Source organism: Pleurodeles waltl, unplaced genomic scaffold, assembly GCF_031143425.1.
Source record: "Pleurodeles waltl isolate 20211129_DDA unplaced genomic scaffold, aPleWal1.hap1.20221129 scaffold_69, whole genome shotgun sequence".
Classification (NCBI taxonomy): domain Eukaryota; kingdom Metazoa; phylum Chordata; class Amphibia; order Caudata; family Salamandridae; genus Pleurodeles; species Pleurodeles waltl.
In genome coordinates, this window is record NW_027150390.1 from 1629451 (window position 1) to 1655336 (window position 25886).

General features: G+C 46.8%; 8 non-coding genes across 8 annotated transcripts; all 8 read right to left on the reverse strand.

The window, feature by feature from the left end:
- Positions 1–1946: 1946 nt before the first annotated feature.
- Positions 1947–2018, reverse strand: TRNAG-UCC (transfer RNA glycine (anticodon UCC)). Its single transcript has one exon. It is a non-coding gene; the product is annotated as a tRNA-Gly (tRNA).
- Positions 2019–3541: 1523 nt separating this feature from the next.
- On the reverse strand, positions 3542–3613 carry TRNAG-UCC (transfer RNA glycine (anticodon UCC)). Its single transcript has one exon. It is a non-coding gene; the product is annotated as a tRNA-Gly (tRNA).
- Positions 3614–6730: 3117 nt separating this feature from the next.
- Positions 6731–6802, reverse strand: TRNAG-UCC (transfer RNA glycine (anticodon UCC)). Its single transcript has one exon. It is a non-coding gene; the product is annotated as a tRNA-Gly (tRNA).
- Positions 6803–11526: 4724 nt separating this feature from the next.
- TRNAG-UCC (transfer RNA glycine (anticodon UCC)) lies at positions 11527–11598 on the reverse strand. The gene has a single exon. It is a non-coding gene; the product is annotated as a tRNA-Gly (tRNA).
- A 1532-nt stretch (positions 11599–13130) lies between these two features.
- TRNAG-UCC (transfer RNA glycine (anticodon UCC)) lies at positions 13131–13202 on the reverse strand. The gene has a single exon. It is a non-coding gene; the product is annotated as a tRNA-Gly (tRNA).
- Positions 13203–17903: 4701 nt separating this feature from the next.
- On the reverse strand, positions 17904–17975 carry TRNAG-UCC (transfer RNA glycine (anticodon UCC)). Its single transcript has one exon. It is a non-coding gene; the product is annotated as a tRNA-Gly (tRNA).
- A 1522-nt stretch (positions 17976–19497) lies between these two features.
- Positions 19498–19569, reverse strand: TRNAG-UCC (transfer RNA glycine (anticodon UCC)). The gene has a single exon. It is a non-coding gene; the product is annotated as a tRNA-Gly (tRNA).
- A 558-nt stretch (positions 19570–20127) lies between these two features.
- Positions 20128–20199, reverse strand: TRNAT-CGU (transfer RNA threonine (anticodon CGU)). Its single transcript has one exon. It is a non-coding gene; the product is annotated as a tRNA-Thr (tRNA).
- Between the last annotated feature and the right edge of the window lie 5687 nt (positions 20200–25886).

Consider the following 25886-nt stretch of genomic DNA (forward strand, 5'->3'; position numbering starts at 1 on the left):
TCTCGCACATTTTTTCCAGGGGAGAGATATTGACCTGAAACACTTTTTACTGCAGAGATGCTGCAGTTCTAAAGGCTGGTCGGACAGAAGGGCTTAGCCGTTTCATTGCCTGCCCCCCTGCAGCCCATTTATTACCAGCAGTTGTGAGTGGTGACTGCTGTTTGTAAAATATTTAAAAAAATTCAGGACATAGAAAGTCGCAGACGGGGCTTTTGGGATGCCTGCCTATGTCTTTGTTTATTATTTATCTAATAGCTGAGTAATCTGGTCAAGATATTTCTCTTTTTTTTAACATATTGCGTTAGAATAGCTACCGCTTGCTTAATGTGTAAATATTAGCACTGCGTTGGCCGGGAATCAAACCCGGGTCAACTGCTTGGAAGGCAGCTATGCTCACCACTATACCACCAACTCTCCATGGCATATGTTTTTTTAAACTCTAGACATCACAACCCTGAGTTCAATGACTATATTGCACCAGTATCAGAGGTATTTTTGGTTTACAGACCAACATGAAAATCAGGAAAAAAGTTCTTGCAACTGCTAAGGAACTGGAGATTGAAACCAATGCAAAAGCTACACAGAAAAGGAGAAAGGGAAAGCAGCAGTTCAAATCATTGAAATAAGCATATATTGGCAGCAAGGGAAAAACAGCAGGGTAGAGAAAGAAAACAGCTCCACGAAATTCACAGGAGATTGATAATAGCAGGACAAAAAAAGGGAATAATAACGTTCCAAGTAGGCTCAGAAAGAAGTGCGAGGGTCCCATCTTTCTTTAATGGTCATAACTGTGCATCATTTCCTTTGAAGTGTAGGGTTGATTCTCTGACCATCTGTCTCCCTGACTTTGAGCAGAGACCGATAGTTGAGCAGTCTCTTCCCACAAAAAGCTGGCACAAGCCTGCTGTTTTCCGCTCTGGCAGCGTGGAAACGAGAGAGTGGTCCTCACAAGAAAAAAAAACAATCCATGGTAGCAGAGGATGGTTTCGATCCATCGACCTCTGGGTTATGGGCCCAGCACGCTTCCGCTGCGCCACTCTGCTTCCTGTTCAAAATGCTGTGGTTATGCAGATCAGGAGCCTTCAGAGGAGTGGCATGGGATCGCTGGAGCTATTCTGGCAGGGCTCTCACCTCATTTGCCTAAGAATGTCACAAGGCATGCTGGGTGCAGAAAATCTTCGCCTTCCCCTCTCACAGTCAGTCATAGGGGAAAGTCAAGGCCCTCTCAGTCACTAGCCATGTCACGCCTTTGTCAAGACAGAAGCACCCCCACCCGCTCCTTCTCTGTGATCCTGCGCTACCATGCTCAGGTTTTGGCCTTACCTGGGAGCCAGAGGTTCACAAGGTGAGGGCTTGCCCGGTATGAGCGTTTGGGAGCGTTCGGGACGTGAGTGGACTTAGGACTGGAAGTTCTGTCCATTCAAAGCAGCCAACCTTCCTGCTGCAGACAGGGGCTGTTCCCTTGGGTTTCTTTCACCTTGCTCTCGGATAAATTTGGTTGTATGCTGCAGTTGCCTGCGATGACTACAAGGTGGTGCTGCTTTCAGGTAAGAGCACAAATATGCAGAAAATGTTGGGGACTTTTGCCACATTTATCGGTGGTGGGTCTCGCACATTTTTTCCAGGGGAGAGATATTGACCTGAAACACTTTTTACTGCAGAGATGCTGCAGTTCTAAAGGCTGGTCGGGCAGAAGGGCTTAGCCGTTTCATTGCCTGCCCCCCTGCAGCCCATTTATTACCAGCAGTTGTGAGTGGTGACTGCTGTTTGTAAAATATAAAAATTTCAGGACATAGAAAGTCGCAGACGGGGATTTTGGGATGCCTGCCTATGTCTTTGTTTATTATTTATCTAATAGCTGAGTAATCTGGTCAAGATATTTCTCTTTTTTTTTAACATATTGCGTTAGAATAGCTACAGCTTGCTCAATGTATAAATATTAGCACTGCGTTGGCCGGGAATCGAACCCGGGTCAACTGCTTGGAAGGCAGCTATGCTCACCACTATACCACCAACGCTCCGTGCCATATGTTTTTTTTTAACTCTAGACATCACAACCCTGAGTTCAATGACTATATTGCACCAGTATCAGAGGTATTTTTGGTTTACAGACCAACATGAAAATCAGGAAAAAAGTTCTTGCAACTGCTAAGGAACTGGAGATTGAAACCAATGCAAAAGCTGCGCAGAAAAGGAGAAAGGGAAAGCAGCAGTTCAAATCATTGAAATAAGCATATATTGGCAGCAAGGGAAAAACAGCAGGGTAGAGAAAGAAAACAGCTCCACGAAATTCACAGGAGATTGATAATAACAGGACAAAAAAAGGGAATAATAACGTTCCAAACAGCCTCAGAAAGAAGTGCGAGGGTCCCATCTTTCGTTAATGGTCATAACTGTGCATCATTTCCTTTGAAGTGTTGGGTTGATTCTCTGACCATCTGTCTCCATGACTTTGAGCAGAGACCGATAGTTGAGCAGTCTCTTCCCACAAAAAGCTGGCACAAGCCTGCTGTTTTCCGCTCTGGCAGCGTGGAAACGAGAGAGTGGTCCTCACAAGAAAAAAAATCAATCCATGCTAGCAGAGGATGGTTTCGATCCTTCAACCTCTGGGTTATGGGCCCAGCACGCTTCCGCTGCGCCACTCTGCTTCCTGCTCAAAATGCTGTGGTTATGCAGATCAGGAGCCTTCAGAGGAGTGGCATGGGATCGCTGGAGCTATTCTGGCAGGGCTCTCACCTCATTTGCCTAAGAATGTCACAAGGCATGCTGGGTGCAGAAAATCTTCGCCTTCCCCTCTCACAGTCAGTCATAGGGGAAAGTCAAGGCCCTCTCAGTCACTAGCCATGTCACTCCTTTGTCAAGACAGAAGCACCCCCACCCGCTCCGTCTCTGTGATCCTGCGCTACCATGCTCAGGTTTTGGCCTTACCTGGGAGCCAGAGGTGCACCAGGTGAGGGCTTGAGTGTTTGGGAGCGTTTGGGACGTGAGTGGGCTTAGGACTGGAAGTTCTGTCCATTCGAAGCAGCCAACCTTCCTGCTGCAGACAGGGGCTGTTCCCTTGGGTTTCTTTCACCTTGCTCTCGGATAAATTTGGTTGTATGCTGCAGTTGCCTGCGATGACTACAAGGTGGTGCTGCTTTCAGGTAAGAGCACAAATATGCAGAAAATGTTGGGGACTTTTGCCACATTTATCGGTGGTGGGTCTCGCACATTTTTTCCAGGGGAGAGATATTGACCTGAAACACTTTTTACTGCAGAGATGCTGCAGTTCTAAAGGCTGGTCGGGCAGAAGGGCTTAGCCGTTTCATTGCCTGCACCCCTGCAGCCCATTTATTACCAGCAGTTGTGAGTGGTGACTGCTGTTTGTAAAATATAAAAATTTCAGGACATAGAAAGTCGCAGACGGGGCTTTTGGGATGCCTGCCTATGTCTTTGTTTATTATTTATCTAATAGCTGAGTAATCTGGTCAAGATATTTCTCTTTTTTTTAACATATTGCGTTAGAATAGCTACAGCTTGCTTAATGTATAAATATTAGCACTGCGTTGGCCGGGAATCGAACCCGGGTCAACTGCTTGGAAGGCAGCTATGCTCACCACTATACCACCAACGCTCCGGGGCATATGTTGTTTTTAAACTCTAGACATCACAATCCTGAGTTCAATGACTATATTGCACCAGTATCAGAGGTATTTTTGGTTTACAGACCAACATGAAAATCAGGAAAAAAGTTCTTGCAACTGCTAAGGAACTGGAGATTGAAACCAATGCAAAAGCTGCGCAGAAAAGGAGAAAGGGAAAGCAGCAGTTCAAATCATTGAAATAAGCGTATATTGGCAGCAAGGGAAAAACAGCAGGGTAGAGAAAGAAAACAGCTCCACGAAATTCACAGGAGATTGATAATAGCAGGACAAAATAAGGGAATAATAACGTTCCAAGCAGGCTCAGAAAGAAGTGCGAGGGTCCCATCTTTCTTTAATGGTCATAACTGTGCATCATTTCCTTTGAAGTGTAGGGTTGATTCTCTGACCATCTGTCTCCCTGACTTTGAGCAGAGACCGATAGTTGAGAAGTCTCTTCCCACAAAAAGCTGGCACAAGCCTGCTGTTTTCTGCTCTGGCAGCGTGGAAACGAGAGAGTGGTCCTCACAAGAAAAAAAATCAATCCATGCTATCAGAGGATGGTTTCGATCCATTGACCTCTGGATTATGGGCCCAGCACGCTTCCGCTGCGCCACTCTGCTTCCTGTTCAAAATGTTGTGGTTATGCAGATCAGGAGCCTTCAGAGGAGTGGCATGGGATCGCTGGAGCTATTCTGGCAGGGCTCTCACCTCATTTGCCTAAGAATGTCACAAGGCATGCTGGGTGCAGAAAATCTTCGCCTTCCCCTCTCACAGTCAGTCATAGGGGAAAGTCAAGGCCCTCTCAGTCACTAGCCATGTCACGCCTTTGTGAAGACAGAAGCACCCCCACCCGCTCCTTCTCTGTGATCCTGCGCTACCATGCTCAGGTTTTGGCCTTACCTGGGAGCCAGAGGTGCACCCGGTGAGAGCGTTTGGGAGCGTTCGGCAGCGTTCGGGACGTGAGTGGACTTAGGACTGGAAGTTCTGTCCATTCGAAGCAGCCAACCTTCCTGCTGCAGACATGGGCTGTTCCCTTGGGTTTCTTTCACCTTGCTCTCGGATAAATTTGGTTGTATGCTGCAGTTGCCTGCGATGACTACAAGGTGGCGCTGCTTTCAGGTAAGAGCACAAATATGCAGAAAATGTTGGGGACTTTTGCCACATTTATCGGTGGTGGGTCTCGCACATTTTTTACAGGGGAGAGATATTGACCTGAAACACTTTTTACTGCAGAGATGCTGCAGTTCTAAAGGCTGGTCGGGCAGAAGGGCTTAGCCGTTTCATTGCCTGCCCCCCTGCAGCCCATTTATTACCAGCAGTTGTGAGTGGTGACTGCTGTTTGTAAAATATAAAAATTTCAGGACATAGAAAGTCGCAGACGGGGCCTTTGGGATGCCTGCCTATGTCTTTGTTTATTATTTATCTAATAGCTGAGTAATCTGGTCAAGATATTTATCTTTTTTTTAACATATTGCGTTAGAATAGCTACAGCTTGCTTAATGTATAAATATTAGCACTGCTTTGGCCGGGAATCAAACCCGGGTCAACTGCTTGGAAGGCAGCTATGCTCACCACTATACCACCAGCGCTCCATGGCATATGTTTTTTTAAACTCTAGACATCACAACCCTGAGTTCAATGACTATATTGCACCAGTATCAGAGGTATTTTTGGTTTACAGACCAACATGAAAATCAGGAAAAAAGTTCTTGCAACTGCTAAGGAACTGGAGATTGAAACCAATGCAAAAGCTGCGCAGAAAAGGAGAAAGGGAAAGCAGCAGTTCAAATCATTGAAATAAGCATATATTGGCAGCAAGGGAAAAACAGCAGGGTAGAGAAAGAAAACAGCTCCACGAAATTCACAGGAGATTGATAATAGCAGGACAAAAAAAGGGAATAATAACGTTCCAAGCAGGCTCAGAAAGAAGTGCGAGGGTCCCATCTTTCTTTAATGGTCATAACTGTGCATCATTTCCTTTGAAGTGTAGGGTTGATTCTCTGACCATCTGTCTCCCTGACTTTGAGCAGAGACTGATAGTTGAGCAGTCTCTTCCCACAAAAAGCTGGCAAAAGCCTGCTGTTTTCCGCTCTGGCAGCGTGGAAACGAGAGAGTGGTCCTCACAAGAAAAAAAATCAATCCATGCTAGCAGAGGATGGTTTCGATCCATCGACCTCTGGGTTATGGGCCCAGCACGCTTCCGCTGCGCCACTCTGCTTCCTGTTCAAAATGCTGTGGTTATGCAGATCAGGAGCCTTCAGAGGAGTGGCATGGGATCGCTGGAGCTATTCTGGCAGGGCTCTCACCTCATTTGCCTAAGAATGTCACAAGGCATGCTGGGTGCAGAAAATCTTCGCCTTCCCCTCTCACAGTCAGTCATAGGGGAAAGTCAAGGCCCTCTCAGTCACTAACCATGTCACGCCTTTGTCAAGACAGAAGCACCCCCACCCGCTCCTTCTCTGTGATCCTGCGCTACCATGCTCAGGTTTTGGCCTTACCTGGGAGCCAGAGGTGCACCCGGTGAGGGCTTGCCCGGTATGAGCGTTCGGGACGTGAGTGGATTTAGGACTGGAAGTTCTGTCCATTCGAAGCAGCCAACCTTCCTGCGGCAGACAGGGGCTGTTCCCTTGGGTTTCTTTCACCTTGCTCTCGGATAAGTTTGGTTGTATGCTGCAGTTGCCTGCGATGACTACAAGGTGGCGCTGCTTTCAGGTAAGAGCACAAATATGCAGAAAATGTTGGGGACGTTTGCCACATTTATCGGTGGTGGGTCTCGCACATTTTTTCCAGGGGAGAGATATTGACCTGAAACACTTTTTACTGCAGAGATGCTGAGGTAAAGGCTGGTCGGGCAGAAGGGCTTAGCCGTTTCATTGCCTGCCCCCCTGCAGCCCATTTATTACCAGCAGTTGTGAGTGGTGACTGCTGTTTGTAAAATATAAAAATTTCAGGACATAGAAAGTCGCAGACTGAGCTTTTGGGATGCCTGCCTATGTCTTTGTTTATTATTTATCTAATAGCTGAGTAATCTGGTCAAGATATTTATCTTTTTTTTAACATATTGCGTTAGAATAGCTACAGCTTGCTTAATGTATAAATATTAGCACTGCGTTGGCCGGGAATCGAACCCGGGTCAACTGCTTGGAAGGCAGCTATGCTCACCACTATACCACCAACGCTCCGTGGCATATGTGTTTTTTAAACTCTAGACATCACAACCCTGAGTTCAATGACTATATTGCAACAGTATCAGAGGTATTTTTGGTTTACAGACCAACATGAAAATCAGGAAAAAAGTTCTTGCAACTGCTAAGGAACTGGAGATTGAAACCAATGCAAAAGCTGCGCAGAAAAGGAGAAAGGGAAAGCAGCAGTTCAAATCATTGAAATAAGCATATATTGGCAGCAAGGGAAAAACAGCAGGGTAGAGAAAGAAAACAGCTCCACGAAATTCACAGGAGATTGATAATAGCAGGACAAAAAAAGGGAATAATAACGTTCCAAGCAGGCTCAGAAAGAAGTGCGAGGGTCCCATCTTTCTTTAATGGTCATAACTGTGCATCATTTCCTTTGAAGTGTAGGGTTGATTCTCTGACCATCTGTCTCCCTGACTTTGAGCAGAGACCGATAGTTGAGAAGTCTCTTCCCACAAAAAGCTGGCACAAGCCTGCTGTTTTCTGCTCTGGCAGCGTGGAAACGAGAGAGTGGTCCTCACAAGAAAAAAAATCAATCCATGCTATCAGAGGATGGTTTCGATCCATCGACCTCTGGATTATGGGCCCAGCACGCTTCCGCTGCGCCACTCTGCTTCCTGTTCAAAATACTGTGGTTATGCAGATCAGGAGCCTTCAGAGGAGTGGCATGGGATCGCTGGAGCTATTCTGGCAGGGCTCTCACCTCATTTGCCTAAGAATGTCACAAGGCATGCTGGGTGCAGAAAATCTTCGCCTTCCCCTCTCACAGTCAGTCATAGGGGAAAGTCAAGGCCCTCTCAGTCACTAGCCATGTCACGCCTTTGTCAAGACAGAAGCACCCCCACCCGCTCCTTCTCTGTGATCCTGCGCTACCATGCTCAGGTTTTGGCCTTACCTGGGAGCCAGAGGTGCACCCGGTGAGGGCTTGCCCGTTATGAGCGTTAGGGACGTGAGTGGACTTAGGACTGGAAGTTCTGTCCATTCGAAGCAGCCAACCTTCCTGCTGCAGACAGGGGCTGTTCCCTTGGGTTTCTTTCACCTTGCTCTCGGATAAATTTGGTTGTATGCTGCAGTTGCCTGCGATGACTACAAGGTGGCGCTGCTTTCAGGTAAGAGCACAAATATGCAGAAAATGTTGGGGACTTTTGCCACATTTATCGGTGGTGGGTCTCGCACATTTTTTCCAGGGGAGAGATATTGACCTGAAACACTTTTTACTGCAGAGATGCTGCAGTTCTAAAGGCTGGTCGGGCAGAAGGGCTTAGCCGTTTCATTGCCTGCCCCCCTGCAGCCCATTTATTACCAGCAGTTGTGAGTGGTGACTGCTGTTTGTAAAATATAAAAATTTCAGGACATAGAAAGTCGCAGACGGGGCTTTTGGGATGCCTGCTTATGTCTTTGTTTATTATTTATCTAATAGCTGAGTAATCTGGTCAAGATATTTCTCTTTTTTTTTAACATATTGCGTTAGAATAGTTACAGCTTGCTTAATGTATAAATATTAGCACTGCGTTGGCTGGGAATCGAACCCGGGTCAACTGCTTGGAAGGCAGCTATGCTCACCACTATACCACCAACGCTCCGTGCCATATGTTTTTTTTTAACTCTAGACATCACAACCCTGAGTTCAATGACTATATTGCACCAGTATCAGAGGTATTTTTGGTTTACAGACCAACATGAAAATCAGGAAAAAAGTTCTTGCAACTGCTAAGGAACTGGAGATTGAAACCAATGCAAAAGCTGCGCAGAAAAGGAGAAAGGGAAAGCAGCAGTTCAAATCATTGAAATAAGCATATATTGGCAGCAAGGGAAAAACAGCAGGGTAGAGAAAGAAAACAGCTCCACGAAATTCACAGGAGATTGATAATAACAGGACAAAAAAAGGGAATAATAACGTTCCAAGCAGCCTCAGAAAGAAGTGCGAGGGTCCCATCTTTCGTTAATGGTCATAACTGTGCATCATTTCCTTTGAAGTGTAGGGTTGATTCTCTGACCATCTGTCTCCCTGACTTTGAGCAGAGACCGATAGTTGAGCAGTCTCTTCCCACAAAAAGCTGGCACAAGCCTGCTGTTTTCCGCTCTGGCAGCGTGGAAACGAGAGAGTGGTCCTCACAAGAAAAAAAATCAATCCATGCTAGCAGAGGATGGTTTCGATCCTTCAACCTCTGGGTTATGGGCCCAGCACGCTTCCGCTGCGCCACTCTGCTTCCTGCTCAAAATGCTGTGGTTATGCAGATCAGGAGCCTTCAGAGGAGTGGCATGGGATCGCTGGAGCTATTCTGGCAGGGCTCTCACCTCATTTGCCTAAGAATGTCACAAGGCATGCTGGGTGCAGAAAATCTTCGCCTTCCCCTCTCACAGTCAGTCATAGGGGAAAGTCAAGGCCCTCTCAGTCACTAGCCATGTCACGCCTTTGTCAAGACAGAAGCACCCCCACCCGCTCCTTCTCTGTGATCCTGCGCTACCATGCTCAGGTTTTGGCCTTACCTGGGAGCCAGAGGTGCACCAGGTGAGGGCTTGAGTGTTTGGGAGCGTTTGGGACGTGAGTGGACTTAGGACTGGAAGTTCTGTCCATTCGAAGCAGCCAACCTTCCTGCTGCAGACAGGGGCTGTCCCCTTGGGTTTCTTCCACCTTGCTCTCGGATAAATTTGGTTGTATGCTGCAGTTGCCTGCGATGGCTACAAGGTGGCGCTGCTTTCAGGTAAGAGCACAAATATGCATAAAATGTTGGGGACTTTTGCCACATTTATCGGTGGTGGGTCTCGCACATTTTTTCCAGGAGAGAGATATTGACCTGAAACACTTTTTACTGCAGAGATGCTGCAGTTCTAAAGGCTGGTCGGGCAGAAGGGCTTAGCCGTTTCATTGCCTGCCCCCCTGCAGCCCATTTATTACCAGCAGTTGTGAGTGTTGACTGCTGTTTGTAAAATATTTAAAAAAATTCAGGACATACAAAGTCGCAGACGGGGCTTTTGGGATGCCTGCCTATGTCTTTGTTTATTATTTATCTAATAGCTGAGTAATCTGGTCAAGATATTTCTCTTTTTTTTAACATATTGCGTTAGAATAGCTACAGCTTGCTTAATGTATAAATATTAGCACTGCGTTGGCCGGGAATCAAACCCAGGTCAACTGCTTGGAAGGCAGCTATGCTCACCACTATACCACCAACTCTCCATGGCATATGTTTTTTTAAACTCTAGACATCACAACCTTGAGTTCAATGACTATATTGCACCAGTATCAGAGGTATTTTTGGTTTACAGACCAACATGAAAATCAGGAAAAAAGTTCTTGCAACTGCTAAGGAACTGGAGATTGAAACCAATGCAAAAGCTGCGCAGAAAAGGAGAAAGGGAAAGCAGCAGTTCAAATCATTGAAATAAGCATATATTGGCAGCAAGGGAAAAACAGCAGGGTAGAGAAAGAAAACAGCTCCACGAAATTCACAGGAGATTGATAATAGCAGGACAAAAAAAGGGAATAATAACGTTCCAAGCAGGCTCAGAAAGAAGTGCGAGGGTCCCATCTTTCTTTAATGGTCATAACTGTGCATCATTTCCTTTGAAGTGTAGGGTTGATTCTCTGACCATCTGTCTCCCTGACTTTGAGCAGAGACCGATAGTTGAGCAGTCTCTTCCCACAAAAAGCTGGCACAAGCCTGCTGTTTTCCGCTCTGGCAGCGTGGAAACGAGAGAGTGGTCCTCACAAGAAAAAAAAACAATCCATGGTAGCAGAGGATGGTTTCGTTCCATCGACCTCTGGGGTATGGGCCCAGCACGCTTCCGCTGCGCCACTCTGCTTCCTGTTCAAAATGCTGTGGTTATGCAGATCAGGAGCCTTCAGAGGAGTGGCATGGGATCGCTGGAGCTATTCTGGCAGGGCTCTCACCTTATTTGCCTAAGAATGTCACAAGGCATGCTGGGTGCAGAAAATCTTCGCCTTCCCCTCTCACAGTCAGTCATAGGGGAAAGTCAAGGCCCTCTCAGTCACTAGCCATGTCACGCCTTTGTCAAGACAGAAGCACCCCCACCCGCTCCTTCTCTGTGATCCTGCGCTACCATGCTCAGGTTTTGCCCTTACCTGGGAGCCAGAGGTGCACCTGGTGAGGGCTTGCCCGGTATGAGCGTTTGGGAGCGTTCGGGACGTGAGTGGACTTAGGACTGGAAGTTCTGTCCATTCGAAGCAGCCAACCTTCCTGCTGCAGACAGGGGCTGTTCCCTTGGGTTTCTTTCACCTTGCTCTCGGATAAATTTGGTTGTATGCTGCAGTTGCCTGCGATGACTACAAGGTGGTGCTGCTTTCAGGTAAGAGCACAAATATGCAGAAAATGTTGGGGACTTTTGCCACATTTATCGGTGGTGGGTCTCGCACATTTTTTCCAGGGGAGAGATATTGACCTGAAACACTTTTTACTGCAGAGATGCTGCAGTTCTAAAGGCTGGTCGGGCAGAAGGGCTTAGCCGTTTCATTGCCTGCCCCCCTGCAGCCCATTTATTACCAGCAGTTGTGAGTGGTGACTGCTGTTTGTAAAATATAAAAATTTCAGGACATAGAAAGTCGCAGACGGGGCTTTTGGGATGCCTGCCTATGTCTTTGTTTATTATTTATCTAATAGCTGAGTAATCTGGTCAAGATATTTCTCTTTTTTTTAACATATTGCGTTAGAATAGCTACAGCTTGCTTAATGTATAAATAATAGCACTGCGTTGGCCGGGAATCGAACCCAGGTCAACTGCTTGGAAGGCAGCTATGCTCACCACTATACCACCAACGCTCCGTGGGATATGTTTTTTTTAAACTCTAGACATCACAACCCTGAGTTCAATGACTATATTGCACCAGTATCAGAGGTATTTTTGGTTTACAGACCAACATGAAAATCAGGAAAAAAGTTCTTGCAACTGCTAAGGAACTGGAGATTGAAACCAATGCAAAAGCTGCGCAGAAAAGGAGAAAGGGAAAGCAGCAGTTCAAATCATTGAAATAAGCATATATTGGCAGCAAGGGAAAAACAGCAGGGTAGAGAAAGAAAACAGCTCCACGAAATTCACAGGAGATTGATAATAGCAGGACAAAATAAGGGAATAATAACGTTCCAAGCAGGCTCAGAAAGAAGTGCGAGGGTCCCATCTTTCTTTAATGGTCATAACTGTGCATCATTTCCTTTGAAGTGTAGGGTTGATTCTCTGACCATCTGTCTCCCTGACTTTGAGCAGAGACCGATAGTTGAGAAGTCTCTTCCCACAAAAAGCTGGCACAAGCCTGCTGTTTTCTGCTCTGGCAGCGTGGAAACGAGAGAGTGGTCCTCACAAGAAAAAAAATCAATCCATGCTAGCAGAGGATGGTTTCGTTCCATCGACCTCTGGGGTATGGGCCCAGCACGCTTCCGCTGCGCCACTCTGCTTCCTGTTCAAAATGCTGTGGTTATGCAGATCAGGAGCCTTCAGAGGAGTGGCATGGGATCGCTGGAGCTATTCTGGCAGGGCTCTCACCTTATTTGCCTAAGAATGTCACAAGGCATGCTGGGTGCAGAAAATCTTCGCCTTCCCCTCTCACAGTCAGTCATAGGGGAAAGTCAAGGCCCTCTCAGTCACTAGCCATGTCACGCCTTTGTCAAGACAGAAGCACCCCCACCCGCTCCTTCTCTGTGATCCTGCGCTACCATGCTCAGGTTTTGCCCTTACCTGGGAGCCAGAGGTGCACCTGGTGAGGGCTTGCCCGGTATGAGCGTTTGGGAGCGTTCGGGACGTGAGTGGACTTAGGACTGGAAGTTCTGTCCATTCGAAGCAGCCAACCTTCCTGCTGCAGACAGGGGCTGTTCCCTTGGGTTTCTTTCACCTTGCTCTCGGATAAATTTGGTTGTATGCTGCAGTTGCCTGCGATGACTACAAGGTGGTGCTGCTTTCAGGTAAGAGCACAAATATGCAGAAAATGTTGGGGACTTTTGCCACATTTATCGGTGGTGGGTCTCGCACATTTTTTCCAGGGGAGAGATATTGACCTGAAACACTTTTTACTGCAGAGATGCTGCAGTTCTAAAGGCTGGTCGGGCAGAAGGGCTTAGCCGTTTCATTGCCTGCCCCCCTGCAGCCCATTTATTACCAGCAGTTGTGAGTGGTGACTGCTGTTTGTAAAATATAAAAATTTCAGGACATAGAAAGTCGCAGACGGGGCTTTTGGGATGCCTGCCTATGTCTTTGTTTATTATTTATCTAATAGCTGAGTAATCTGGTCAAGATATTTCTCTTTTTTTTAACATATTGCGTTAGAATAGCTACAGCTTGCTTAATGTATAAATATTAGCACTGCGTTGGCCGGGAATCGAACCCAGGTCAACTGCTTGGAAGGCAGCTATGCTCACCACTATACCACCAACGCTCCGTGGGATATGTTTTTTTTAAACTCTAGACATCACAACCCTGAGTTCAATGACTATATTGCACAAGTATCAGAGGTATTTTTGGTTTACAGACCAACATGAAAATCAGGAAAAAAGTTCTTGCAACTGCTAAGGAACTGGAGATTGAAACCAATGCAAAAGCTGCGCAGAAAAGGAGAAAGGGAAAGCAGCAGTTCAAATCATTGAAATAAGCATATATTGGCAGCAAGGGAAAAACAGCAGGGTAGAGAAAGAAAACAGCTCCATGAAATTCACAGGAGATTGATAATAGCAGGACAAAATAAGGGAATAATAACGTTCCAAGCAGGCTCAGAAAGAAGTGCGAGGGTCCCATCTTTCTTTAATGGTCATAACTGTGCATCATTTCCTTTGAAGTGTAGGGTTGATTCTCTGACCATCTGTCTCCCTGACTTTGAGCAGAGACCGATAGTTGAGAAGTCTCTTCCCACAAAAAGCTGGCACAAGCCTGCTGTTTTCTGCTCTGGCAGCGTGGAAACGAGAGAGTGGTCCTCACAAGAAAAAAAATCAATCCATGCTATCAGAGGATGGTTTCGATCCATCGACCTCTGGATTATGGGCCCAGCATGCTTCCGCTGCGCCACTCTGCTTCCTGTTCAAAATGCTGTGGTTATGCAGATCAGGAGCCTTCAGAGGAGTGGCATGGGATCGCTGGAGCTATTCTGGCAGGGCTCTCACCTCATTTGCCTAAGAATGTCACAAGGCATGCTGGGTGCAGAAAATCTTCGCCTTCCCCTCTCACAGTCAGTCATAGGGGAAAGTCAAGGCCCTCTCAGTCACTAGCCATGTCACGCCTTTGTCAAGACAGAAGCACCCCCACCCGCTCCTTCTCTGTGATCCTGCGCTACCATGCTCAGGTTTTGGCCTTACCTGGGAGCCAGAGGTGCACCCGGTGAGAGCGTTTGGGAGCGTTTGGGATGTGAGTGGACTTAGGACTGGAAGTTCTGTCCATTCGAAGCAGCCAACCTTCCTGCTGCAGACAGGGGCTGTTCCCTTGGGTTTCTTTCACCTTGCTCTCGGATAAATTTGGTTGTATGCTGCAGTTGCCTGCGATGACTACAAGGTGGCGCTGCTTTCAGGTAAGAGCACAAATATGCAGAAAATGTTGGGGACTTTTGCCACATTTATCGGTGGTGGGTCTCGCACATTTTTTCCAGGGGAGAGATATTGACCTGAAACACTTTTTACTGCAGAGATGCTGCAGTTCTAAAGGCTGGTCGGGCAGAAGGGCTTAGCCGTTTCATTGCCTGCCCTCCTGCAGCCCATTTATTACCAGCAGTTGTGAGTGGTGACTGCTGTTTGTAAAATATAAAAATTTCAGGACATAGAAAGTCGCAGACGGGGCTTTTGGGATGCCTGCCTATGTCTTTGTTTATTATTTATCTAATAGCTGAGGAATCTGGTCAAGATATTTATCTTTTTTTTAACATATTGCGTTAGAATAGCTACAGCTTGCTTAATGTATAAATATTAGCACTGCGTTGGCCGGGAATCAAACCCGGGTCAACTGCTTGGAAGGCAGCTATGCTCACCACTATACCACCAACGCTCCATGGCATATGTTTTTTTAAACTCTAGACATCACAACCCTGAGTTCAATGACTATATCGCACCAGTATCAGAGGTATTTTTGGTTTACAGACCAACATGAAAATCAGGAAAAAAGTTCTTGCAACTGCTAAGGAACTGGAGATTGAAACCAATGCAAAAGCTGCGCAGAAAAGGAGAAAGGGAAAGCAGCAGTTCAAATCATTGAAATAAGCATATATTGGCAGCAAGGGAAAAACAGCAGGGTAGAGAAAGAAAACAGCTCCACGAAATTCACAGGAGATTGATAATAGCAGGACAAAAAAAGGGAATAATAACGTTCCAAGCAGGCTCAGAAAGAAGTGCGAGGGTCCCATCTTTCTTTAATGGTCATAACTGTGCATCATTTCCTTTGAAGTGTAGGGTTGATTCTCTGACCATCTGTCTCCCTGACTTTGAGCAGAGACTGATAGTTGAGAAGTCTCTTCCCACAAAAAGCTGGCACAAGCCTGCTGTTTTCTGCTCTGGCAGCGTGGAAACGAGAGAGTGGTCCTCACAAGAAAAAAAATCAATCCATGCTATCAGAGGATGGTTTCGATCCATCGACCTCTGGATTATGGGCCCAGCACGCTTCCGCTGCGCCACTCTGCTTCCTGTTCAAAATGCTGTGGTTATGCAGATCAGGAGCCTTCAGAGGAGTGGCATGGGATCGCTGGAGCTATTCTGGCAGGGCTCTCACCTCATTTGCCTAAGAATGTCACAAGGCATGCTGGGTGCAGAAAATCTTCGCCTTCCCCTCTCACAGTCAGTCATAGGGGAAAGTCAAGGCCCTCTCAGTCACTAGCCATGTCACGCCTTTGTCAAGACAGAAGCACCCCCACCCGCTCCTTCTCTGTGATCCTGCGCTACCATGCTCAGGTTTTGGCCTTACCTGGGAGCCAGAGGTGCACCCGGTGAGGGCTTGCCCGGTATGAGCGTTCGGGACGTGAGTGGACTTAGGACTGGAAGTTCTGTCCATTCGAAGCAGCCAACCTTCCTGCTGCAGACAGGGGCTGTTCCCTTGGGTTTCTTTCACCTTGCTCTCGGATAAATTTGGTTGTATGCTGCAGTTGCCTGCGATGACTACAAGGTGGCGCTGCTTTCAGGTAAGAGCACAAATATGCAGAAAATGTTGGGGACTTTTGCCACATTTATCGGTGGTGGGTCTCGCACATTTTTTCCAGGGGAGAGATATTGACCTGAAACACTTTTTACTGCAGAGATGCTGAGGTAAAGGCTGGTCGGGCAGAAGGGCTTAGCCGTTTCATTGCCTGCCCCCCTGCAGCCCATTTATTACCAGCAGTTGTGAGTGGTGACTGCTGTTTGTAAAATATAAAAATTTCAGGACATAGAAAGTCGCAGACTGAGCTTTTGGGATGCCTGCCTATGTCTTTGTTTATTATTTATCTAATAGCTGAGTAATCTGGTCAAGATATTTCTCTTTTTTTTAACATATTGCGTTAGAATAGCTACAGCTTGCTTAATGTATAAATATTAGCACTGCGTTGGCCGGGAATCGAACCCGGGTCAACTGCTTTGAAGGCAGCTATGCTCACCACTATACCACCAACGCTCCGTGGCATATGTTTTTTTTAAACTCTAGACATCACAACCCTGAGTTCAATGACTATATTGCACCAGTATCAGAGGTATTTTTGGTTTACAGACCAACATGAAAATCAGGAAAAAAGTTCTTGCAACTGCTAAGGAACTGGAGATTGAAACCAATGCAAAAGCTGCGCAGAAAAGGAGAAAGGGAAAGCAGCAGTTCAAATCATTGAAATAAGCATATATTGGCAGCAAGGGAAAAACAGCAGGGTAGAGAAAGAAAACAGCTCCACGAAATTCACAGGAGATTGATAATAGCAGGACAAAAAAAGGGAATAATAACGTTCCAAGCAGGCTCAGAAAGAAGTGCGAGGGTCCCATCTTTCTTTAATGGTCATAACTGTGCATCATTTCCTTTGAAGTGTAGGGTTGATTCTCTGACCATCTGTCTCCCTGAGTTTGAGCAGAGACCGATAGTTGAGAAGTCTCTTCCCACAAAAAGCTGGCACAAGCCTACTGTTTTCTGCTCTGGCAGCGTGGAAACGAGAGAGTGGTCCTCACAAGAAAAAAAATCAATCCATGCTATCAGAGGATGGTTTCGATCCATCGACCTCTGGATTATGGGCCCAGCACGCTTCCGCTGCGCCACTCTGCTTCCTGTTCAAAATGCTGTGGTTATGCAGATCAGGAGCCTTCAGAGGAGTGGCATGGGATCGCTGGAGCTATTCTGGCAGGGCTCTCACCTCATTTGCCTAAGAATGTCACAAGGCATGCTGGGTGCAGAAAATCTTCGCCTTCCCCTCTCACAGTCAGTCATAGGGGAAAGTCAAGGCCCTCTCAGTCACTAGCCATGTCACGCCTTTGTCAAGACAGAAGCACCCCCACCCGCTCCTTCTCTGTGATCCTGCGCTACCATGCTCAGGTTTTGGCCTTACCTGGGAGCCAGAGGTGCACCCGGTGAGGGCTTGCCCGGTATGAGCGTTCGGGACGTGAGTGGACTTAGGACTGGAAGTTCTGTCCATTCGAAGCAGCCAACCTTCCTGCTGCAGACAGGGGCTGTTCCCTTGGGTTTCTTTCACCTTGCTCTCGGATAAATTTGGTTGTATGCTGCAGTTGCCTGCGATGACTACAAGGTGGCGCTGCTTTCAGGTAAGAGCACAAATATGCAGAAAATGTTGGGGACTTTTGCCACATTTATCGGTGGTGGGTCTCGCACATTTTTTCCAGGGGAGAGATATTGACCTGAAACACTTTTTACTGCAGAGATGCTGCAGTTCTAAAGGCTGGTCGGGCAGAAGGGCTTAGCCGTTTCACTGCCTGCCCCCCTGCAGCCCATTTATTACCAGCAGTTGTGATTGGTGACTGCTGTTTGTAAAATATAAAAATTGCAGGACATAGAAAGTCGCAGACGGGGCTTTTGGGATGCCTGCCTATGTCTTTGTTTATTATTTATCTAATAGCTGAGTAATCTGGTCAAGATATTTCTCTTTTTTTTAACATATTGCGTTAGAATAGCTACAGCTTGCTTAATGTATAAATATTAGCACTGCGTTGGCCGGGAATCGAACCCGGGTCAACTGCTTGGAAGGCAGCTATGCTCACCACTATACCACCAACGCTCCGTGGAATATGTTTTTTTTAAACTCTAGACATCACAACCCTGAGTTCAATGACTATATTGCACCAGTATCAGAGGTATTTTTGGTTTACAGACCAACATGAAAATCAGGAAAAAAGTTCTTGCAACTGCTAAGGAACTGGAGATTGAAACCAATGCAAAAGCTGCGCAGAAAAGGAGAAAGGGATAGCAGCAGTTCAAATCATTGAAATAAGCATATTTTGGCAGCAAGGGAAATACAGCAGGGTAGAGAAAGAAAACAGCTCCACGAAATTCACAGGAGATTGATAATAGCAGGACAAAAAAAGGGAATAATAACGTTCCAAGCAGGCTCAGAAAGAAGTGCGAGGGTCCCATCTTTCTTTAATGGTCATAACAGTGCATCATTTCCTTTGAAGTGTAGGGTTGATTCTCTGACCATCTGTCTCCCTGACTTTGAGCAGAGACCGATAGTTGAGCAGTCTCTTCCCACAAAAAGCTGGCACAAGCCTGCTGTTTTCCGCTCTGGCAGCGTGGAAACGAGAGAGTGGTCCTCACAATAAAAAAAATCAATCCATGCTAGCAGAGGATGGTTTCGATCCATCGACCTCTGGGTTATGGGCCCAGCACGCTTCCGCTGCGCCACTCTGCTTCCTGTTCAAAATGCTGTGGTTATGCAGATCAGGAGCCTTCAGAGGAGTGGCATGGGATCGCTGGAGCTATTCTGGCAGGGCTCTCACCTCATTTGCCTAAGAATGTCACAAGGCATGCTGGGTGCAGAAAATCTTCGCCTTCCCCTCTCACAGTCAGTCATAGGGGAAAGTCAAGGCCCTCTCAGTCACTAGCCATGTCACGCCTTTGTCAAGACAGAAGCACCCCCACCCGCTCCTTCTCTGTGATCCTGCGCTACCATGCTCAGGTTTTGGCCTTACCTGGGAGCCAGAGGTGCACCCGGTGAGGGCTTGCCCGGTATGAGCGTTCGGGACGTGAGTGGACTTAGGACTGGAAGTTCTGTCCATTCGAAGCAGCCAACCTTCCTGCTGCAGACAGGGGCTGTTCCCTTGGGTTTCTTTCACCTTGCTCTCGGATAAATTTGGTTGTATGCTGCAGTTGCCTGCGATGACTACAAGGTGGCGCTGCTTTCAGGTAAGAGCACAAATATGCAGAAAATGTTGGGGACTTTTGCCACATTTATCGGTGGTGGGTCTCGCACATTTTTTCCAGGGGAGAGATATTGACCTGAAACACTTTTTACTGCAGAGATGCTGCAGTTCTAAAGGCTGGTCGGGCAGAAGGGCTTAGCCGTTTCATTGCCTGCCCCCCTGCAGCCCATTTATTACCAGCAGTTGTGAGTGGTGACTGCTGTTTGTAAAATATAAAAATTTCAGGACATAGAAAGTCGCAGACGGGGCTTTTGGGATGCCTGCCTATGTCTTTGTTTATTATTTATCTAATAGCTGAGTAATCTGGTCAAGATATTTCTCTTTTTTTTAACATATTGCGTTAGAATAGCTACAGCTTGCTTAATGTATAAATATTAGCACTGCGTTGGCCGGGAATCGAACCCGGGTCAACTGCTTGGAAGGCAGCTATGCTCACCACTATACCACCAACGCTCCGTGGAATATGTTTTTTTAAAACTCTAGACATCACAACCCTGAGTTCAATGACTATATTGCACCAGTATCAGAGGTATTTTTGGTTTACAGACCAACATGAAAATCAGGAAAAAAGTTCTTGCAACTGCTAAGGAACTGGAGATTGAAACCAATGCAAAAGCTGCGCAGAAAAGGAGAAAGGGAAAGCAGCAGTTCAAATCATTGAAATAAGCATATTTTGGCAGCAAGGGAAATACAGCAGGGTAGAGAAAGAAAACAGCTCCACGAAATTCACAGGAGATTGATAATAGCAGGACAAAAAAAGGGAATAATAACGTTCCAAGCAGGCTCAGAAAGAAGTGCGAGGGTCCCATCTTTCTTTAATGGTCATAACCGTGCATCATTTCCTTTGAAGTGTAGGGTTGATTCTCTGACCATCTGTCTCCCTGACTTTGAGCAGAGGCCGATAGTTGAGCAGTCTCTTCCCACAAAAAGCTGGCACAAGCCTGCTGTTTTCCGCTCTGGCAGCGTGGAAACGAGAGAGTGGTCCTCACAAGAAAAAAAATCAATCCATGCTAGCAGAGGATGGTTTCGATCCATCGACCTCTGGGTTACGGGCCCAGCACGCTTCCGCTGCGCCACTCTGCTTCCTGTTCAAAATGCTGTGGTTATGCAGATCAGGAGCCTTCAGAGGAGTGGCATGGGATCGCTGGAGCTATTCTGGCAGGGCTCTCACCTCATTTGCCTAAGAATGTCACAAGGCATGCTGGGTGCAGAAAATCTTCGCCTTCCCCTCTCACAGTCAGTCATAGGGGAAAGTCAAGGCCCTCTCAGTCACAAGCCATGTCACGCCTTTGTCAAGACAGAAGCACCCCCACCCGCTCCTTCTCTGTGATCCTGCGCTACCATGCTCAGGTTTTGGCCTTACCTGGGAGCCAGAGGTGCACCCGGTGAGGGCTTGCCCGGTATGAGCGTTTGGGAGCGTTCAGGACGTGAGTGGACTTAGGACTGGAAGTTCTGTCCATTCGAAGCAGCCAACCTTCCTGCTGCAGACAGGGGCTGTTCCCTTGGGTTTCTTTCACCTTGCTCTCGGATAAATTTGGTTGTATGCTGCAGTTGCCTGCGATGACTACAAGGTGGCGCTGCTTTCAGGTAAGAGCACAAATATGCAGAAAATGTTGGGGACTTTTGCCACATTTATCGGTGGTGGGTCTCGCACATTTTTTCCAGGGGAGAGATATTGACCTGAAACACTTTTTACTGCAGAGATGCTGCAGTTCTAAAGGCTGGTTGGGCAGAAGGGCTTAGCCGTTTCATTGCCTGCCCCCCTGCAGCCCATATATTACCAGCAGTTGTGAGTGGTGACTGCTGTTTGTAAAATATAAAAATTTCAGGACATAGAAAGTCGCAGACTGGGCTTTTGGGATGCCTGCCTATGTCTTTGTTTATTATTTATCTAATAGCTGAGTAATCTGGTCAAGATATTTCTCTTTTTTTTAACATATTGCGTTAGAATAGCTACAGCTTGCTTAATGTATAAATATTAGCACTGCGTTGGCTGGGAATCGAACCCGGGTCAACTGCTTGGAAGGCAGCTATGCTCACCACTATACCACCAACACTCCGTGCCATATGTTTTTTTTAAACTCTAGACATCACAACCCTGAGTTCAATGACTATATTGCACCAGTATCAGAGGTATTTTTGGTTTACAGACCAACATGAAAATCAGGAAAAAAGTTCTTGCAACTGCTAAGGAACTGGAGATTGAAACCAATGCAAAAGCTGCGCAGAAAAGGAGAAAGGGAAAGCAGCAGTTCAAATCATTGAAATAAGCATATATTGGCAGCAAGGGAAAAACAGCAGGGTAGAGAAAGAAAACAGCTCCACGAAATTCACAGGAGATTGATAATAACAGGACAAAAAAAGGGAATAATAACGTTCCAAGCAGCCTCAGAAAGAAGTGCGAGGGTCCCATCTTTCGTTAATGGTCATAACTGTGCATCATTTCCTTTGAAGTGTAGGGTTGATTCTCTGACCATCTGTCTCCCTGACTTTGAGCAGAGACCGATAGTTGAGCAGTCTCTTCCCACAAAAAGCTGGCACAAGCCTGCTGTTTTCCGCTCTGGCAGCGTGGAAACGAGAGAGTGGTCCTCACAAGAAAAAAAATCAATCCATGCTAGCAGAGGATGGTTTCGATCCTTCGACCTCTGGGTTATGGGCCCAGCACGCTTCCGCTGCGCCACTCTGCTTCCTGCTCAAAATGCTGTGGTTATGCAGATCAGGAGCCTTCAGAGGAGTGGCATGGGATCGCTGGAGCTATTCTGGCAGGGCTCTCACCTCATTTGAATAAGAATGTCACAAGGCATGCTGGGTGCAGAAAATCTTCGCCTTCCCCTCTCACAGTCAGTCATAGGGGAAAGTCAAGGCCCTCTCAGTCACTAGCCATGTCACGCCTTTGTCAAGACAGAAGCACCCCCACCCGCTCCTTCTCTGTGATCCTGCGCTACCGTGCTCAGGTTTTGGCCTTACCTGGGAGCCAGAGGTGCACCAGGTGAGGGCTTGAGTGTTTGGGAGCGTTCGGGACGTGAGTGGACTTAGGACTGGAAGTTCTGTCCATTCGAAGCAGCCAACCTTCCTGCTGCAGACAGGGGCTGTCCCCTTGGGTTTCTTTCACCTTGCTCTCGGATAAATTTGGTTGTATGCTGCAGTTGCCTGCGATGACTACAAGGTGGCGCTGCTTTCAGGTAAGAGCACAAATATGCATAAAATGTTGGGGACTTTTGCCACATTTATCGGTGGTGGGTCTCGCACATTTTTTCCAGGGGAGAGATATTGACCTGAAACACTTTTTACTGCAGAGATGCTGCAGTTCTAAAGGCTGGTCGGGCAGAAGGGCTTAGCCGTTTCATTGCCTGCCCCCCTGCAGCCCATTTATTACCAGCAGTTGTGAGTGGTGACTGCTGTTTGTAAAATATTAAAAAAAAATCAGGACATAGAAAGTCGCAGACGGGGCTTTTGGGATGCCTGCCTATGTCTTTGTTTATTATTTATCTAATAGCTGAGTAATCTGGTCAAGATATTTCTCTTTTTTTTAACATATTGCGTTAGAATAGCTACAGCTTGCTTAATGTATAAATATTAGCACTGCGTTGGCCGGGAATCAAACCCGGGTCAACTGCTTGGAAGGCAGCTATGCTCACCACTATACCACCAACTCTCCATGGCATATGTTTTTTTAAACTCTAGACATCACAACCCTGAGTTCAATGACTATATTGCACCAGTATCAGAGGTATTTTTGGTTTACAGACCAACATGAAAATCAGGAAAAAAGTTCTTGCAACTGCTAAGGAACTGGAGATTGAAACCAATGCAAAAGCTGCGCAGAAAAGGAGAAAGGGAAAGCAGCAGTTCAAATCATTGAAATAAGCATATATTGGCAGCAAGGGAAAAACAGCAGGGTAGAGAAAGAAAACAGCTCCACGAAATTCACAGGAGATTGATAATAGCAGGACAAAAAAAGGGAATAATAACGTTCCAAGCAGGCTCAGAAAGAAGTGCGAGGGTCCCATCTTTCTTTAATGGTCATAACTGTGCATCATTTCCTTTGAAGTGTAGGGTTGATTCTCTGACCATCTGTCTCCCTGACTTTGAGCAGAGACCGATAGTTGAGCAGTCTCTTCCCACAAAAAGCTGGCACAAGCCTGCTGTTTTCCGCTCTGGCAGCGTGGAAACGAGAGAGTGGTCCTCACAAGAAAAAAAAACAATCCATGCTAGCAGAGGATGGTTTCGATCCATCGACCTCTGGGTTATGGGCCCAGCACGCTTCCGCTGCGCCACTCTGCTTCCTGTTCAAAATGCTGTGGTTATGCAGATCAGGAGCCTTCAGAGGAGTGGCATGGGATCGCTGGAGCTATTCTGGCAGGGCTCTCACCTTATTTGCCTAAGAATGTCACAAGGCATGCTGGGTGCAGAAAATCTTCGCCTTCCCCTCTCACAGTCAGTCATAGGGGAAAGTCAAGGCCCTCTCAGTCACTAGCCATGTCACGCCTTTGTCAAGACAGAAGCACCCCCACCCGCTCCTTCTCTGTGATCCTGCGCTACCATGCTCAGGTTTTGGCCTTACCTGGGAGCCAGAGGTGCACCCGGTGAGGGCTTGCCCGGTATGAGCGTTCGGGACGTGAGTGGACTTAGGACTGGAAGTTCTGTCCATTCGAAGCAGCCAACCTTCCTGCTGCAGACAGGGGCTGTTCCCTTGGGTTTCTTTCACCTTGCTCTCGGATAAATTTGGTTGTATGCTGCAGTTGCCTGCGATGACTACAAGGTGGCGCTGCTTTCAGGTAAGAGCACAAATATGCAGAAAATGTTGGGGACTTTTGCCACATTTATCGGTGGTGGGTCTCGCACATTTTTTCCAGGGGAGAGATATTGACCTGAAACACTTTTTACTGCAGAGATGCTGCAGTTCTAAAGGCTGGTCGGGCAGAAGGGCTTAGCCGTTTCATTGCCTGCCCCCCTGCAGCCCATTTATTACCAGCAGTTGTGAGTGGTGACTGCTGTTTGTAAAATATAAAAATTTCAGGACATAGAAAGTCGCAGACGGGGCTTTTGGGATGCCTGCCTATGTCTTTGTTTATTATTTATCTAATAGCTGAGTAATCTGGTCAAGATATTTATCTTTTTTTTAACATATTGCGTTAGAATAGCTACAGCTTGCTTAATGTATAAATATTAGCACTGCGTTGGCCAGGAATCGAACCCGGGTCAACTGCTTGGAAGGCAGCTATGCTCACCACTATACCACCAACGTTCCTTGGAATATGTTTTTTTTAAACTCTAGACATCACAACCCTGAGTTCAATGACTATATTGCACCAGTATCAGAGGTATTTTTGGTTTACAGACCAACATGAAAATCAGGAAAAAAGTTCTTGCAACTGCTAAGGAACTGGAGATTGAAACCAATGCAAAAGCTGCGCAGAAAAGGAGAAAGGGAAAGCAGCAGTTCAAATCATTGAAATAAGCATATATTGGCAGCAAGGGAAAAACAGCAGGGTAGAGAAAGAAAACAGCTCCACGAAATTCACAGGAGATTGATAATAGCAGGACAAAAAAAGGGAATAATAACGTTCCAAGCAGGCTCAGAAAGAAGTGCGAGGGTCCCATCTTTCTTTAATGGTCATAACTGTGCATCATTTCCTTTGAAGTGTAGGGTTGATTCTCTGACCATCTGTCTCCCTGACTTTGAGCAGAGACCGATAGTTGAGCAGTCTCTTCCCACAAAAAGCTGGCACAAGCCTGCTGTCTTCCGCTCTGGCAGCGTGGAAACGAGAGAGTGGTCCTCACAAGAAAAAAAATCAATCCATGCTAGCAGAGGATGGTTTCGATCCATCGACCTCTGGGTTATGGGCCCAGCACGCTTCCGCTGCGCCACTCTGCTTCCTGTTCAAAATGCTGTGGTTATGCAGATCAGGAGCCTTCAGAGGAGTGGCATGGGATCGCTGGAGCTATTCTGGCAGGGCTCTCACCTCATTTGCCTAAGAATGTCACAAGGCATGCTGGGTGCAGAAAATCTTCGCCTTCCCCTCTCACAGTCAGTCATAGGGGAAAGTCAAGGCCCTCTCAGTCACTAGCCATGTCACGCCTTTGTCAAGACAGAAGCACCCCCACCCGCTCCTTCTCTGTGATCCTGCGCTACCATGCTCAGGTTTTGGCCTTACCTGGGAGCCAGAGGTGCACCCGGTGAGGGCTTGCCCGGTATGAGCGTTCGGGACGTGAGTGGACTTAGGACTGGAAGTTCTGTCCATTCGAAGCAGCCAACCTTCCTGCTGCAGACAGGGGCTGTTCCCTTGGGTTTCTTTCACCTTGCTCTCGGATAAATTTGGTTGTATGCTGCAGTTGCCTGCGATGACTACAAGGTGGCGCTGCTTTCAGGTAAGAGCACAAATATGCAGAAAATGTTGGGGACTTTTGCCACATTTATCGGTGGTGGGTCTCGCACATTTTTTCCATGGGAGAGATATTGACCTGAAACACTTTTTACTGCAGAGATGCTGCAGTTCTAAAGGCTGGTCGGGCAGAAGGGCTTAGCCGTTTCATTGCCTGCCCCCCTGCAGCCCATTTATTACCAGCAGTTGTGAGTGGTGACTGCTGTTTGTAAAATATAAAAATTTCAGGACATAGAAAGTCGCAGACGGGGCTTTTGGGATGCCTGCCTATGTCTTTGTTTATTATTTATCTAATAGCTGAGTAATCAGGTCAAGATATTTCTCTTTTTTTTAACATATTGCGTTAGAATAGCTACAGCTTGCTTAATGTATAAATATTAGCAC